The sequence below is a fragment of the Sus scrofa genome, chromosome 4 (assembly GCF_054392235.1).
Source record: "Sus scrofa isolate SSC_HxYL_T2T_F1_AM1 chromosome 4, Sscrofa_HxYL_maternal_Yorkshire_Landrace_v2.0, whole genome shotgun sequence".
NCBI lineage: Eukaryota > Metazoa > Chordata > Mammalia > Artiodactyla > Suidae > Sus > Sus scrofa.
The window spans coordinates 106071591-106087970 of record NC_139386.1 but is presented as its reverse complement, the minus strand read 5'-3'; the positions used below and the strand labels follow the sequence as shown (position 1 = coordinate 106087970).

The 16380-nt window shown below is 47.6% G+C and overlaps 1 protein-coding gene across 10 annotated transcripts in view; it reads left to right on the top strand.

The window, feature by feature from the left end:
* LOC146404152 (NBPF family member NBPF6-like) overlaps positions 1–16380 on the top strand; it is a 41848-nt gene that overhangs the window by 2521 nt on the left and 22947 nt on the right. For 3 of the 10 annotated variants that reach the window (XM_085023344.1, XM_085023341.1, XM_085023345.1), the window contains exons 1-3: positions 10183–11304; positions 14156–14280; positions 15393–15570. The gene's annotated coding sequence lies outside the window, so the exon portion shown is untranslated. Of the gene's footprint in view, positions 1–1548; positions 3596–8351; positions 8490–8908; positions 9036–9376; positions 11305–11861; positions 12103–14155; positions 15571–16380 lie in introns of those variants that run through there. The other 7 variants (XM_085023340.1, XM_085023337.1, XM_085023338.1 and 4 more) reach the window with 7 other exon arrangements.

Sequence of the window (16380 nt, the reverse complement as noted above, 5' to 3'; positions counted from 1 at the left end):
ACCCAGAAGAGGTGAAAACCTGGGGAGGGTCAACTTTCTGGGGTCTGTTTTGGAGCAACAGAGTGAGGTTCCTGAGAGAAGGTCTGTGAGTCGTTGCCCCTCCTTGGGTCCCTGGGTTGGAGCCCAGGGATTTGAAACATCTGCTGTCTCTTCCTGGCTCCCCAGGCAGATCATGAGCTTGGGGTCAGTGTTTCCTCAGAGCCATCGCACAAAAGCCAGGCCTTCCAATTGGGCCACTTTGTGGTCATGCTCTCCCTTCCTTTGCAGGAGCCTTTGGGGACTAGAAACAACCAAGGGTGTCCTGCTTTTAAAGAGGCATGTTGAGTCATCAAGGACCGGTTTATAGCACAGACCACAAAGGAATATCCTTTCAGCCTTTTGGAAGGGAGCTGTGGGGTCTGCAGTCCCCAACCTAGAGTCATGCCAAAAATGTCCTTAGTACTAGTATGTTGCTTTTAAAATACAAGGTTTGTGGGGTTTTGTGGTTTTTTAGTTTTTATTTTTGAAGTATAGTCGATGTACAGAATGATAAAAAGATTTGCAATATACAGAATCACAATTTGAAAACTATATTCCATTGATACTTATAAAATATTGGATATATTCTCCATGTCGTACAATAAGTGTTTGTCCCTTACTTTATACATAATAGTTTCTAGGTCTTAATCTGTCTCCCTGTATTGCCCCCGCCCCCTTCCCTCTCCTCACTGGTAACCACTAGTTGATTCTGTGTATCTGGGAGTCTCATTCTTTTTTCTTATATGCAGTAGTTTGTTGTTGATATTTTTCAGTTCCACGTATTACTGATATCACACAGTATTTGTCTGTCTGAGTTAGGTTATGTAGCATAATACCCCCTGTGTCCATCCATGCTGTTGCCAATGGCACAGGTCATTGTGTTTTATGGCTGAGCAGTATGCCATTGTGTATGTATACCTCCTGTTTGTTATCCATTCATCTGTGGATGGACACTTAGGTTGCTTTGATAACTTGGCTACTGTAAATAAAGCTGCCAGGAGCCCTGGGATGTGAGTATCTTTGTGAAAGGGTGGTTTTGGTGTATTTTGGATGCCTCCCCACCAGTAGAATTGCTGGTCTTCTGGTAGCTCAGTTTGTAGTATTTGTAGAAACCGCAAAAATGATTTCCACGGTGGCAACATCAACTTCTCTTCACTTTAGCATTGTAAAAGTGTTCCCTTTTCTCCACATCCTTGCCAGCATTTGTTCTTTGTGTTCTTTCTGCTGACAGCCATTCTGACAGGTGTGAGTTGATACCTCTGGTGCTTTTAATTTGCCTTGCCCTAATGATGAGTGATGTTGAGCCTTTTTTCCATGTGCTTGTGAGGCCATGTGCTTGTCCTCTCTGGAAGAATGTCGGTTGAGGTCTTGTGCCAAGTTTGAATTGGGTTGTTTTTCTATTGGTCTTGAGTTGTGGGAGCTGTGTATATATTTTGGCTGTTGCTCAATTGACCCTCATTGATCAAGTTGTAAGGTTTTCCTTGTTTGACATTTTCCACCCTGGTTGTGGCTTTGTTCTTTATTTTTTAGGAACCTCTTTTCAGGATCTCGAGAGTGATTTTCCGGTTGTGATTTTTAAAAGGGGGTGCCACACAAATACAGAGTAATAGAAGCTGGATTGATTCTCCCCCTGGGAAACAACAAAACCAAACAACAGCCATAAACTGGAAAAAATCGATGAAGCAAAGATTTTCAGGAAACTGGGCATCAGGCAATAAAGGTAGTGAGTGATCCCTGAGAGATGAAAATCAGACTGGTGAACCCCACCATTGCTCCAGTGTACCACCTGGAGAGAGTTTGCAATGCAGGCAGGGGAGGGGAAACTGAAAGGAAGGCCTGTGGGCCTCACTGAGTTGCTCCTCATCCTCGTCTTCCCTCACGTCCAGTGGAACCCATTGGTGTCTGCTGCTGTTGCTCTACCTGTAGACACGCAGGCTGAGCTGGGAGGAGTCCTCTTTAAACTTCCTTCAGTAAGGAATGGGGGTGCTCGCTTTGTATCCACCCAAGGCAGTTAGCACAGTGCTGTACCCCCAGGGGCTCCGTAAATGCATCCCTGGACCTCCACACATGTAGACTCCAAGTTATCTAGATGAGCAGAGATGTTGGATTTTATAGCACATGATCGGAGAGAGGAGTGAACCAAGGGTTGGTAGGGCATTCTGTTTCTAAGAGAACTGAGGACACGTCAACCACTTCAAAGCTGGGATTGTACTGCCAGACCCTTGTGTGTCCTCCTTGCAAACTTGAATGGTGCTTTGCCCCTTTTTCACTTTAGAAAAAGGATCTGAAATTTAAGGATAAAAGACCAAGTTCTACAATTCTAGGAATATGGCTGATATTTAAATTCTTTTTAAAGAGGCGAGAGGATTTGACTGTGGGAGTCATTTAAGTTGTCGGAGAGAAAGCTGATCACCCCTGATCATCATGACAAGGATGAACATCTAAGGCTTATGAAACTTGCGTCTTCATGTCTCCACTGACCAGGACATCGACAGTCGAGACAGATGTTAGCAGTTTCCTGGGCAGACCTTGATGGTATTGACTTCTTTGTGGCAGCCTGGTTCCCAGGGGTTTCTTGTATCGTGAGAGGCTGCAGTCTGGCTGAGAACCAGGGTTTGGGGGCCAGGACAGGTCACCAGCTGAGTTGGGTCACCAGGCTCAGGACCAATCCTGAGGTCATTTCTAGGCAGCATGGGCCCCTTCCTCCAATGGATCCACTCCGACTTCCCTTCTCATGATCTCCTGTCCTGGACTGAGAGCTCCGTGAACGTTGGATGACTCTTTTACGCAGCCTGTATTGATGACCCCTGGTACTGAGGCAAGCACCGAGGAGGCTGCCCGGGACACTTGCTCACTGCCTGCATAAAAGAGGTTCCAGGTCTCCAGTCATTTCAACTACATTCCCGTCCAGATGTCCCGTCAGAGATGCTCTGCTTCCTCTTGGGATGTAGCAAATCCTCTTCATTAAAGAGGAGTCTGCCCACCACTCTCCTTACCCCACGACACTGACGTGAGGTGACTGATGAAGGCACCCCTGTCCTCAGGGATTCCCCTCCGTGGTTCAGTGTCACTAGGAAGAAATGTCCTCAGGCTACCCTCCCATCCTCTGGCTGCCACAACAGTCTAGCAGAGAGGAACCACCACATTTTGTGGAAACTCTCCACTTGTATTCTTCTTCCCACAGCGTTGATTTCCTCAGGTCAGTCTTACTGCTGTCTGAACTCCAGCTTCTGAACACAGCCCAAGGAAAACTAATCCCTGACCAATGTTTAAGGGAGATTGTGTGGAAAGCCTGTCAAAGTGAAAATACGGAAGACTGTTATTATTGTCTCAGCTTCAGATGGAAGGGTCCCCTTATCCTGGCCCCTCCTGACCTGAGGGCAGAAGTGATTTAGGAAAGAAGGAGCCCCTACAGGCCTTCTCCAGCCATCATCCATCCCTCTCATCTCACCCTTCCTTGGAGAGCACCCACTGTGAGCGCAGATACAAGGTGGAAACCGAAAGATGCCATCCTCCTGCTCTCAGGGTTGGTGCTTCCCTGCAGTATCAACCACACGCCAGTGACTTCTTGGAAGTGGTATGAAAAATACCCTTCAGCATATATGCCATATGTCAACACATCACTACAAAGCTTAGTAAACACCTGTGAGTCCTTGGCAGATGTTGCTGTGTGGGGGAAAGCCCATTTTCCATGTCCACTCCTCTGTTGATGGCCGTTTCAGGTGTTTCCATGTCTTGGCTATTGCAAAGAGTGCTGCAGTTTACATTGGAGTACGTGTATCTTTTCGAGGCATGGTTTTCTCTGGATAGATGCCCAGGAGTGGGATTGCTGGATCAAATGGTAGTTCTATTTTTAGTTTTCGGAGGCATCTCCCTACTGTTTTCCACAGGGGTTGCACCAATTTTCAATCCCACCAAGAGTGTACTAGGGTTCCTTTTTCTCCACCCCATCTCCAGCACTTACTGTTTGTAGACGTTTTGATGATGGCCATCTGGCTGGTGTAAGGTGGTACCTCATCGTGGTTTTGATTTGCATTTCTCTAACAATGAGTGATGTTGAACATCTTTTCACGTGTTTCTCAGCCATCTATATGTCTTCTTTGGAGAACTGTCTGTTTAGATCTTCTGCCCATTTTTGGATGGGGTTGTTTGGTTTTTTTGGTATGGAGCTGCAGAAGGTGTTTCTAAATTTTGGAGATTAATCCCTCATCAATCGATTCACTTGCAAGATTTTCTCCCATTCTGTGGGTTGTCTTTTCGTGTTGTTTAGGTTTTCCTTTGCTGTGCAGAAACTTTGAAGTTTGATTAGGTCCCATTAGCTTCTTTTTGTCTTTATTCTCATTACTCTAAGAGGTGGATCTGAGAAGATGTTGCTGTCGTTTATGTCGGAGAGTGTTTGGCCTATGTTTTCCTCAAAGAAGTTTATAGTGTCTGGTCTTATACCTAGGTCTTTCATCCATGCTGAGTTTATTGTTGTGTGTGGTGTTAGGGAGTGTTTTAACTTCATTCTTTTCCAAGTGTCTGTCCAGGTTTTCCAGCAGCATTTATTGACCAGGCTGTCCTTTCTCCATTGTATATCCTTGCCTCCTTTGCCATAGATGAGGTGGCTGTAGGTGCGTGGGTTTAATTCTGGACTTTCTGTCCTGTTCCACTGATCTCTGTGTCTCTCATTGTGCCAGGACCATACAGTTTTGATGAGTGTTGCTTTGTGGTATAGTCTGACGTCCGGGAGCCTGATTCCTCTGGTTCCATTTTTCTTTTTCAGGATGTCTTTGGCTATTCTGGGTCTTTTGTGCGTCCAAACAAACAGACTTGAAAATATTTTGTTTGGGTTCTGTGAAAAATGTCCTCGGTACTTTGATAGGGATTGCACTGACTCTGTAGATTGCCTTGGGTTGTATAGTCATTTTTGATAATATTGACTCTTCCAGTGCAAGAGCCTGGTATGTCTTTCCATCTGTTTGTGTCATCTTTGATTTCTTCCATCAGAGTCTTATGGTTTTCAGAGTACAGGTCAGGTCTTTTGTCTCTTTAGGTAGGTTTACTCCTGGGTATTTTATTCCTTTGGATGCGACGGTAAATGGAATTGCTTCCCTAATTCCTCTTTCTGATCTTTCATTGTTAGTGTATGGAAATGCCATCAATTTATGTGTATTAATTGTGTATCCTGCGAGTTTGCCAAATTCCTGGATGAGCTCTAACAGTTTTCTGGTAGAGTCTTTAGGATTTTGTAGGTAATGTATCATGTCCTCGGCAAATAGTGATAGTTTTATGTCTTCCTTTCCAATTTGGATTCCTTGTATTTCTTTCACCCCTCTGATTGCTGTGGCTAGGACTTGTAACACTATGTTGAAGAGTAGTGGTGAGAGCAGACATCCTTGTCTTGTTCCTGATCTTGGCAGGAATTCTTTCAGCTTTTCGCCATTAAGAATGATGTTCGCTGTGGGTTTGTCACGTATGACCTTTCTGATGTTGAGGTAGATTCCCACCATGCCCACTTTCCGAAGGGTTTTTATTAGAAATGGGTGTTGGGTTTTGTCCAAGGCTTTTTCTGCGTCTATTGAGAGGATCATATGGTTTTTATTCTTCAGTTTGTTAATGGGGTGTATCACACTGATGGATTTGTGGATATTGAGGAACCCTTGCATCCCTGGGATGAATCCCTTTTCATCATGATGTACAATCCTTTTAGTGTATTGTTGGATGCGGTTTGGTAGGATTTTGGTGAGGATTTTTGCATCGATGTTCATCAGTGAAATTGGCCTGTAGTTTTCTTTTTTGTGGTATCTTTGTGTGGTTTTGGTGTCAGGGAGATGGTGGCCTCATCGGAAGAGTTTGGGAGTATCCCTTCGTCTGTGGTTTTTTTGCAATAGTTTCATAAGGATAGGTGGTAGCTCTTCCCTAAATGTTTGATAGAGTTTGATGTGAAGCCATCTGGTGCTGGACTTCTGTTTGTTGGAAGTTTTTTAATCACAGTTTCAATTTCAGTTCTTGCGATTGGTCCATTCATCTTTTCTATTTCATCTTGGTTTAGTCTTGGAAGATGGTACTTTTCTAAGAATTTGTCCATTTCTTCTAGGTTTTCCATTTTATTGGCATATGGTTGCGTATCGTAGTCTCTTATGATCCTTTGTATTTCTGTGATGTCCGTTGTTACTTCTCCTTTTTCATTTCTAATTTTATTGATTTGAGTCCCCTCTCTTTTTTGCTTGCTAAGTCTGGCTAGGGGTTTATCAATTTTGTTGATCTTTTCAAAGAACCAGCTTTTCGTTTCATTGATCTTTTCTGTGGTTTTCTTTGTTTCTATTTCATTTGATTTCTGCTCTGATCTTTATGATTTCTTTCCTTCTACTAACTTTAGGACTTGTCTGTTCTTCTCTCTCGAGCTGCTTTAGATGTAAAGATAGCTTGTTGATTTGAGCTTGTTCTTGTTTCCTGAGGTGGGCTTGTGTTGCTATAAACGTTCCGCTTAGAATGGCTTTTGCTTCATCCCATAGGTGTTGGAGTGTCGTATCTTCATTGTCATTTCCTGCCAGGTATCTTTTAATTTCCTCTTTGATTTCTTCAGTGATCCATTGGTTGTTTAGAAGCAGGTTGTTTAGTCTCCACGTGTTTGTGTTTTTTGCAGTTTTTTTCTTGTTGTTGATTTCCAGTTGTATGGCGTTGTGGTCGGAAAAGATGCTTGATATGATTTCGGTTTTCTTAAAGTTACCGAGGTTGGATTTGTAGCCCAGGATGTGCTCAATCTTAGAGAATGTTCCATGTGCACTTGAGAAGAAAGTGTAGTCTGTTGCTTTTGGATGGAATGTGCTATAAATATCGATTAAGTCCCTCTGGTTTAATGCATCATTCAGGGCCCGTGTTTGCTTATTGATTTTCTGTCTGGTTGATCTGTCCATTGCTGTAAGTGGGGTGTTAAAGTCCCCCACTATTATTGTGTTATTGTTGATTTCTCCTTTTAAGGTTGTTAGCAGTTGCCTTGTATATTGTGGTGAACCTGTGTTGGGTGCGTAGATATTTAAAGTTGTTATATCATCGTCTTGGATTGATCCCTTGATCATTAGGTAGTGACCTTCCCTGTCCCTTAAAATATTTTTCGTTGTAAAGTCTATTTGGTCTGCTATGAGTATTGCTACTCCAGCTTTCTTTTGATCCCCGTTTGCGTGAAATATTTTCTTCCATCCTCTCACTTTCAGTTTGTATGAGTCCCTAGAAGTGAAGTGGGTCTCTTGAAGACAGCATATATATGGGTCTTGTTTTTGTATCCATTCAGCCAGTCTGTGTCTTTTGGTTGGGGCGTTTAGACCAGTAACATTTAAGGTAATCATTGATATGTATGTTGTTATTGCCATTTTACTAATTGCTTTGGATTTGTTTTTGCTGCTCTTTTTTTCTTTCCTTCTTCTCTTGTTCTTTTCTGCCTAGAGAAATTCCTTTAGTATTTGTGGTAAGGCTGGTTTAGTGTTGCTGAATTCTCTCAGCTTTTGCTTATCTGTGAAGGTTTTGATTTCTCCTTCAAATCTGAATGAGATCCTGGTGGGTAGAGTAATCTTGGTTGGAGGATTTTTTCCTTTCATCACGTTGAGTATATCATGCCACTCCCTTCTGGCCTTCAGAGTTTCTGCTGAAAAATCTGCCCGTAACCTTATTGGGGTTCCCTTGTATGTGATTTGTTTCTTTTCCCTAGCTGCTTTGAAGATTTTCTCTTTGTCTTTAATTTAGGTCCGTTTGATTAATATGCGTCTTGGGGTGTTCCTCTTTGGGCTCATTTTATATGGTCGTCATTGCGCTTCCTGGATTTGAGTGGGTGGTTCCTTTCCCATGTTAGGGAAGTGTTCGGCTATTATCTCTTGGAATATATTTTCTGTCCCCTTCTCTCTCTCTTCTCCTTCTGGCACCCCTATAATACGGATGTTGGTGCGTTTCACGTTGTCCCAGAGTTCTCTGAGATGCTCTTCGTTTTCGATCTTTTTTCTCTTTTCTGTTCTGCATCCGTAATGTCTACTAATCTGTCCGCCACCTCGCTTATTTGTCTTCTGCCTCCTGTATTCTGCTGTTGGCTGCTTCTAGTGATTTTTTTTTTATTTCAGTTATTGTATTTTGCATCTCTTCTTGTTGAGGTTTTATATCTTGTATCTCTTTGGTCAGTGTTTCCTGTAAGTTATCCATCTTTGCCTCCAGTTTATTTCCAATGTCTTGCATCATCTTCAGCATCAACAGTCTAAAGTCTTTTTCCTGGAGGCTGAGAATCGCCTCCCTGCTTGGCTGATTTTCTGGGGTTTTTCCTTTCTCCCTGATCTGAGTGATAGTTCTCTGTCTTTTCATTTTTATAGGTATTTGGTGTGGTGACCTTTTTACAGATAATGGAGTTGTGTCCTCTCGTACTTCTGATGTCAGCCCCCCTGTGGCAGAAGTCAGTATGGGGGCTTGCTGTAGGCTTCCTGATGGGAGGGGCTGACGCCTGCTGCCTGGTAGGTGGAGCCGATTCTAATCCCTCTGGTGGGTGGGGCTTAGTCTCTGGATGGGAGTAGAGGCAGCTGTGTGCCTGAGGGGTCTTTGGGTAGCCTGTTTACTGAGGGGCGGTGCTGTGATCCCACCTGGGTTGTTGTTTGCCCTGGGGCTTCTCAGCACTGACTGATGGGTGGGGCCAGGTTTTCCCAAAATGGCCACCTCCAGAGAGAGGCATGGCTGCTGAATATTCCCGAGAGCTTTGCTTCCAATGTCCTTCCCTCACAACAAGCCACATTCACCCCTGGTTTCCCAGGATGTCCTCCACGTACTGCAGTGAGATTTGACTCAGATTCCCATGGAGACTTTGCTTTGCCCTGGGACCCAGTGCACATGAAAGTCTGTGTGCGCCTTTTAAGAATGGGGTCTCCGTTTCCCCCAGTCCTGTGCAGCTCCTGTGCACAAGCCCCACTGGTTTTCACTGCCTGATGCTCCGGGGCTCTTTCTCCCCGTGCCAGATCCCGACACATGAGAGTTTGATGTGGGGCTCAGAACTCTCACTCCTGTAGGTGAGTCTCTGTGAAGCAGTTAGTTTCCAGTCTGTGGGGCTTCCCACCCGGGAGGTGTGGGGTTGTTTATATCGTGAAATCACCCCTCCTACCTCTTGATGTGTCCTCCTCTTTTTCTTCTGGTGTAGGATATCTTTTGTAAGGTTTCCGGTCCATTTGGGTGAAGAGTGCTCATTCTTTAGTTGTGAATTTTGGTGTTTTTAGGAGAGAAGTTGAGCTCCAGTCCTTCTATTCCACCATCTTAATCCCGTCTCCTTGACCCCTTGACTTTGGGCTGGTGAGGTCTGGGTTGGACTCCTAACTTACAGAACTGTCCTAATGAATGCATTTTTTTTTTGTAGGCCACAAAACGTACGGGCATGTGTTAGAGCAGAAAAAGAAAGCTGATTCAAGTGTGTAGGGGATTCTTCTAAGTCGTCATAAGACCTGGGGACTCTAAGAAACCCTGCAGCTTGCCTGTCTGTCTTCCGGTGATGGGACAAAAGACATTTGTACAGGTTTTAAGTGTTCCGTGAGGTTCCTACCATCTTTTATTCATTCCTATTTTTTTTTCATTAAAAAAAATTTCCCCTATGAGACTCACACCCTCTTTCCCACACAGGACCCACCATGTTTCTCATTTCCATTGTGGCAAACTGGAAGACAGTTTGCTGGTCAGGCAGGTTGATTTCTTTTTCTTTTTATTTAATTAATTAATTTATTTTTGTGTCCAGTGTCTTTTCGGTGCCGAGCCCACTGCATGTGGCTGTTCCCAGACTAGGGGTTGAACTGGAGCTGGAACTGAGGGCCAAGAAAACAGCCACAGCCACAGGCAGAGCAACCGCTACCGGGGTATGAGCCGAGTCTGTGACCTACATGAGAGCCCACAGCAACGCTGGATCCTTAACCCACTGAGAAAGGCCAGGGATTGAACCCCTGTCCTCAAGGACATTAGTTGGGTCTGTTACCCCTGATTCCCGACGGGAACTCCAACTACTGGTATTTTTTCTTGCTTGACTGTTTTCCTTTCCTTCAGCATTTTCATGTCTCTGATGAAATTTAGACTTGGGAACTCGGGGAAAGCCTAGGAAGCTAGAGATATGTGACAGAAAATAGCCAGGGAGAGGACCTGGGGCGGGGATGGGGGTGGGGGGTGAGGGTGGGAGGGGAGGGATTGGGGCGGTTCCAGGAAGGCTGCCTTGGGTCCCAGTTGGTGACAGGCTCAACATTTCCTTAGGTTACAGTTTAGGAACAGTCCTAGGAATATCCACCAATTGCTTCTGGCAAAGCTTTGAAGTCCTAGGTAAAGGTTTAGTTTGTGACACTTAAGCCATTCTAACATTTCACATTTCCTCCAAAGAGCTAGCAAGAGACTGTGTTCGTGTTTTAAATGTGAAATGGCAGGACATATGCAAAACCACATATGAAACCCCTTTCCCTTTCATTTCAGGATTTACTTATTACCAAATCCTGCCTTAGTTCGATAAGATGCAACACATTCTTTGGGGTTGCTGCTTGAAGAAGAAGGGTTGCCAAAGTCGCATTGCAATGCGCAGCCCAATACTATGCAAAGAGATCAGTTTATTAGACAACATCGGTTATTAATTTGCAGTGAGGTGGTGTAGGAAACCGCAGAACACGGGAGGACTCATGACCCAACAGGAGCCTGAGTGTATGAGTAGGCGGTGGAGAGGAGACATGGGGAGAGGAGACCAGCTTGAGGAGGGACACACAGAGCTACAGCGGAGCCTGGAGAACCCAGAGAGGGTGTCTGGGCCCTCAGGCCCCTTCCTTGCCTGGTTCCAGAGTAGCTGTGGGTCGTGGGCAGGTAGAACAGACACTAAGTGGTGGCCAGTTGGCTAGCTAACGACTGAGTATGTGTGGGGAGGTTTGCCCAGAAGGGGTGGATTTCCTAGAGCTCCTTGTCCCTGGAGCCCAGGAGCCTGAGGGCCCGTGGTTGGGACGTGTCGGGAAGGCGTCCTTTGGAGGCTGAGAAGAGCTCTGGGAGTGTGGGTGGTGGATCTGGGAAGGGCTGTCCTCTCCACCTTGTCTCTTTGCTTCCCCAGAGGGTGACTGGCGTGGCCAGGCAAGAAGGGGCCCAACACTGAACACTCTTGGCAGCTATTGACACTCACCTCTGGAAATGTGACCCAGCTGAGCCTGAAGGCTCTGGTTTTCTTCCCTCAGGACTCTGTCCTCATTGTAGAGCGGAGGTGTGGACTCCAGGCCCGGACTGGAGAAGGTCGAGGGGGATCCTGACTCAGAGCATGCAAGAAGGCAGGTTACACAGGTGGGTGAGAGAGGCTCAATGCTGCTGCCCATTCTGCACCTCAAAGATCCTGTCCCAGCCAGCAGAAAACCCCGAGGACTCGAGGACTCGAGGCCTGGGCCTGGAGCCTGAGGGGCCGAATGCCTGGCTTGGCTGTGCCTCCTCTCAGGGGGCTCTTTGCCTGTCTGATCTCCTGCCCTGGCTGCAGCTGCTCCGGAGGCTCTTTCCCCTCAGTAGCTGCTGCTGTGCTGTGGGCAGGACCCGGGCAGGTGGGAGGGATGCCTGCAAGGGCCAGCCGCTTGGGGGAGAGGGAGGGGAGGAAGCCAGCAGGGGCAGGGGAGAGGCTGGGGGAGGCCCCTGCAGACCTGGCTCTGCCCCTTGCCAAGCACAGAACAAGGGCACAGAGAGGTCAGCAGGCAGCCTGTGAGCAGATTACGGTGGGAGGAGAAGTCAGAGGATTCTGGGGACCAGGCCTGGTTGGTTCTGGCCTGAGGAGAGTTAGCGCTCAGCTCAGATGTGTCTACAAAGGAGGAGAATGGTCCTTTCCCCTCCCGCCTTGCTGACTGTTTGTGTGTTAGGAGCAAGTGGAGGAAAGCAGACCTCAGTGCTCTGCCATCTGTGAAGCTCAGCCTAAGGGTGACCTTCAGGAGCCCCCTCACTGTGACCAGGAGTGGGAAGCCCTGGGCCTCTCCTTCCTGTTCAGGAGGCAGTGGAGCTGAGCCTGTGTTGCAGCTGCTCCCTCAGGTGGTCATTACAAATGGTGGAGTCCTCCAGGTGCTGGCTAAGGTTCCGGATTTCACCAAGATGCTCCTGTGGCAGGTGAGCCCCTGCAGCCATCCCTCCAGGACTGGAGGAGGTGGGAGATGGAGAATTCTGGTCACACGTGGGGCCACATGGGGGATGGGGCTTGGCCTCACTGGCCTCTCAGCAGCTTCCCCTGACCATCACCCTCCTCTCACCTGGGCACCCAGGAGCTGAGCTGACTCTGTTTAAAGAGCCAGTTGGCTTCAGATGCAGGACAGTGGGTGCTAAGGCCGCCCCATGGGCCTCCTCCCATGCAGGGGTACCTGTAAGGGAGCTGTCAGTGTAGGTGTACAGTTACCAGGGTAACTGGGAAGTGTCCGGGGTTGCCCAGGGTTTAGAAAAGCAGCTGAGGACCGTGGAGCTCAGCCTAGGCCCTGGAAAGCGGTGGCCCTTTTCTGAGTTGACTGTGATCCTGACCCTAGGATCCTACCTTACCTCTTAGTGCCCCTTGAATGGATGTTCTTTAGCAAGAGACAAGCCCTTCCTTCACCCTTTGAGAGAAGACCTAAGGTAAAGGCTAGTCCGTTATGTCAGCTCATCCTATGTGGTTAATGACTGGTACTGAACGCTCCCCTGGAAGCAACTTTGTTTCCTTCGCCCACGGCCTGTGGGGCTCCAGGGCCAGGGATTGAACCTTTAGCACTTCAGTCACCTGAGCCAGGGACCTCGCTGGATCCTTAAGTCACTGAGCCACCAGGGAACTCCTCAAATCACGTTGAAAATGGCAGGAACCAGAGTTCCCTTCATGGCTCAGTGGTTATTGAACCCGACTAGTTTCAAGGAGGTTGGGCGTTTGATCCCTGGACTCACTCAGGGGGATAAGTATCTGGTGTTGCTCTGAGCTGTGGTGTCGGTCGCATAGGCAGCACGTCTCCCATGTTGTGGGAGCTGTGAGTAGGCCGGCAACTGTAGCTCCTATTCGATTCCCAGCCTGGGAACTTCCACATGCCGCGGGTGCAGCCCTAAAAAGCTAAAATAAATAAATACAAATTTAATAGGTGATTAATAAGTGAAACGGCAGGCACAAAGCCCGCTTAACTCTTTCTAGTGGGACATGTGATGTGCTCTTGTTTGAGAGGAGCAGAAGCGACTGCATTTCTGTCTGATCTTTAGCCCAGGCCTTAGAGCCTGTGGGCTGCAGGAGAGCACATTTACTCATCCCAGGTCAATACGGCCTTGTCTGTTTCACATTGTGCATTCCTCCGTGTTCCTTATACACGTGATCCGTGTGCCCCAGAGGGTGGTGAAATCTTCATGTCATGTAACTTTGGTGCATGATGGAGCAGATATTTGCATGGTGGACTGCTTTTCCTAGGACTGTGCTTTCATTGCTTTATCACTGACCTAGGATAAGATCGAAGTGGAAATATGACGGGACTAGAAGACATAGATAAAAGTTACCCCTGGAACCTGGTGTTTATTTGCTAGGCAGTAAATGTTGGATCTGGCCGGCACTTGAGGAGGCACTGGGGAGGAGGGGTGGGGTGAACCAGGCCAGGAGAGTGCCTGCTGTCAGAAAGATGATCTCTAGCACGGGACGTGCATATTGACAGATAATATATATTGAAAGATGACTGTGATGTGCTTAATGCTTTTGTGTTGGTTGGTCCCATGCGCCAGCCTGGACTGACAAGTGCCCGAGTATCAACAAGGGACAGTTGAACAGTGATACAGTGTTCTTTCAGGAAATATCTTTCAGTTGTTTTTTTTTGTTGTTGTTGTTTGTTTGTTTGTTTGAAGAGTGAACAGTTGTATGTTTGACCCAGTGTTCCCTGACATTCAGCTGTGAGATCCCGGAGCTTTTGGACAGAAAAGCTTGTGGCCAAGGCTCATGGGTGGCTCTGCTGCCCCCAAGTGGTGTGGGAACCTGGGAGAATCTCCCTATCTCCATGAACCACAGTGTCTTCATCAGGAAGATAAAGTCCTTCCAATACTCGAAATTCCTCTCCTGCTGAGTTTTTTTTTTTTTTCCTTCTGCATGCTTGTGGGGCAGAGATGCATGCTCCATGTGCCCTGGGAACTGCAGCCAAGTCCTGCCTTTGGTCCCTTGTCTGTGTTTTTCCTTTAGGAGCCTGAACTGAGTCCACACACTGAACTCACAGACCTGCAGGAGGAGATGGAAGAAAGAAAATCAGCAGGTTTTGAGGATGAGAAGAACCCAAGTAATGGCAGAGGAGGTGCTGTGCAAGAGAGGTGAGACTAAGGACCAGATAAGTTCAAAAAGTCAAGGCAACTGAGGGATGCACACAGCATCATCCAGGCCTCCATGTGCAGCCGGAGTTGAGCAGGGAAGACTGGGAGGGTCACTTTCTCCACATGAACGTGTGCAGCTGCCCAGGAATTCACAGGATGGATCAGGGTTGGTTTATTCTGCTGGAAAGCACCAGTTCCATGAGGAGGAGGAGGCAGCAGGAGGCTCTGCCCTGGAGCCCTCAGCCACAACCTTCGGATTGCCCTCAGCGGCCGTCCTCTACGGAAGTGAGTGCTAAGAGAGCGAAATGAGGTTTGGAGAAGAATTAGAGACGTTCCTTGGCAGCTCAGACAGGTCTGCCCCATGGCCAGAAGGGGCCAGGGTGAGGGGGGTCCCTTGCATCTGAAGCAGAAAGAATCGTCTTCCTGTGCCTTTAGTTTGGAAGGCTTTACACACAGGGTCTCTTCAAGACATGCTGAGCGCTTCATGTGCCTTCTGCTGTGTTAACACCTTGGAGCTCAGCTCTCAGTAAGCTTCTCCTGGGGAGATCACCGCAGTGAGAGGAAGGCACAAGTGTGCATAGTTGCACCAAAATGTGCCTGCTGCTCCCCTGACTTGGGTCGTTGCTGCAGCCCAGAGGATGGGAGGCTAGACTGAGGCCATCTGTTCCTGATGGTAGTGAAACCAGGAGAGGAATCCCCGAGGACAGGTGTGTCTGCCTGAGAGTCACCCGAGGTGAAGGTGATGGCATAAGGTGCGTGTAGGGCAGGCTCTTCTTTACGGAGGGTGACGTGCTACATCCTGGGAGAAAGCAGAGCCTCCCTGTCAGGACCGTTGCACAGGAATGGAGCTGAGATGAGTAGAGACTTGAAACCTGTCTTATGCAATCAGTGACAGGATGTCGCTGAGAAGGTCCTCAGTGCTTGACCTGGTGTGAGGATTCTTGGACACAGAGGTGGATAAAGGGTTATCCCCGTGTTTGTGGAGCTCTCTGTCTGGTAGCAGTGAACTCATGAGCGGTGTATTGGTGTTGGGGTCAACGGAGCAAGTGGTCCATTTGGGCAAGGCATGGCCTGGTGGGTGGTCCTGGATCCTTTCTCTTTTTTCCCAACAGCTGCATGGCCTTTCCTGGCTCCATGGCCCTGGTTCCAGCCAGATTCGGGGCTCTCAGGGTGCAGATGACACCCGGACTCCATGTTGCCTTAAAGCAGTCCACACTGCCCAGGTCTCCAGAGAAAACCGCAAAGATCTGTAACTCCGACTATGTCTTGGGGAAGTGGAGAAATAATGAGGCAAGTTTAGTATGTCTTCTAGGGTCATACCTGTCATGATGACTGTGGTTAATGGTTTTCTCTCTGAGAAGGTAAATACTTTCCACACTTGCAGATTCTCTCCCTATTGAGCTCCATGAATGCATTCAGTGCGCGCTTGTGTGAGATGTGTTGTGCTGATTCCCTTGCGGGGGATGGAAGGGGAGGGTGGGAATCCTTCCTGAAAAGAGTGTGAAGGTGGCATTTCCCAGCTCAGCCTGGGTGTCTGTAGGCGAGAACATCAATGGCAGAAAGCACTAGGCTCTTCCTGGTGAAAGGAGAGGTACAAACAGGAGCAGTGACAGTGCCTGGCTTTTGCTTCCTGAAGCATCAGGTCACAGGCCTCTAGAGACCCTCCCTCAGGAAGTGTCCCAGGTGCCAAGTGTCCTAGGTGAGTGTCACAGTTGTTTGTGTGGGCTCTCTCCCTGTGTTCATTTCATAGATTCTGGGTAGAGTGTAGCACATTCCAAAGAATAAGCAGAGGGTTGGACTAGGAGAGACGGACTCGTGTGGTTGGACGGTGAATCTCAAACATTTCAAGATCCCACTCAGAAAGTGACCTTTCAGGGAACAGAATGCATGGGTGGGCTTTAGCGTCATGTAATGTGAGAACATTCAATGCATTTAGCATCATCTGGTGACTTGTGAAGGCAACACCTTCTTCAGGTGACCCCAGTGATGGCCCTACCTTCCAAAGAACAAAGAGAGCCACCGGCTTCCCCTGCTCTTATGGGAACAGCAGGCCCTTGAATGAAAAAAGCTGGGACCATGGCTCTTCCTCTAGGGCTATGG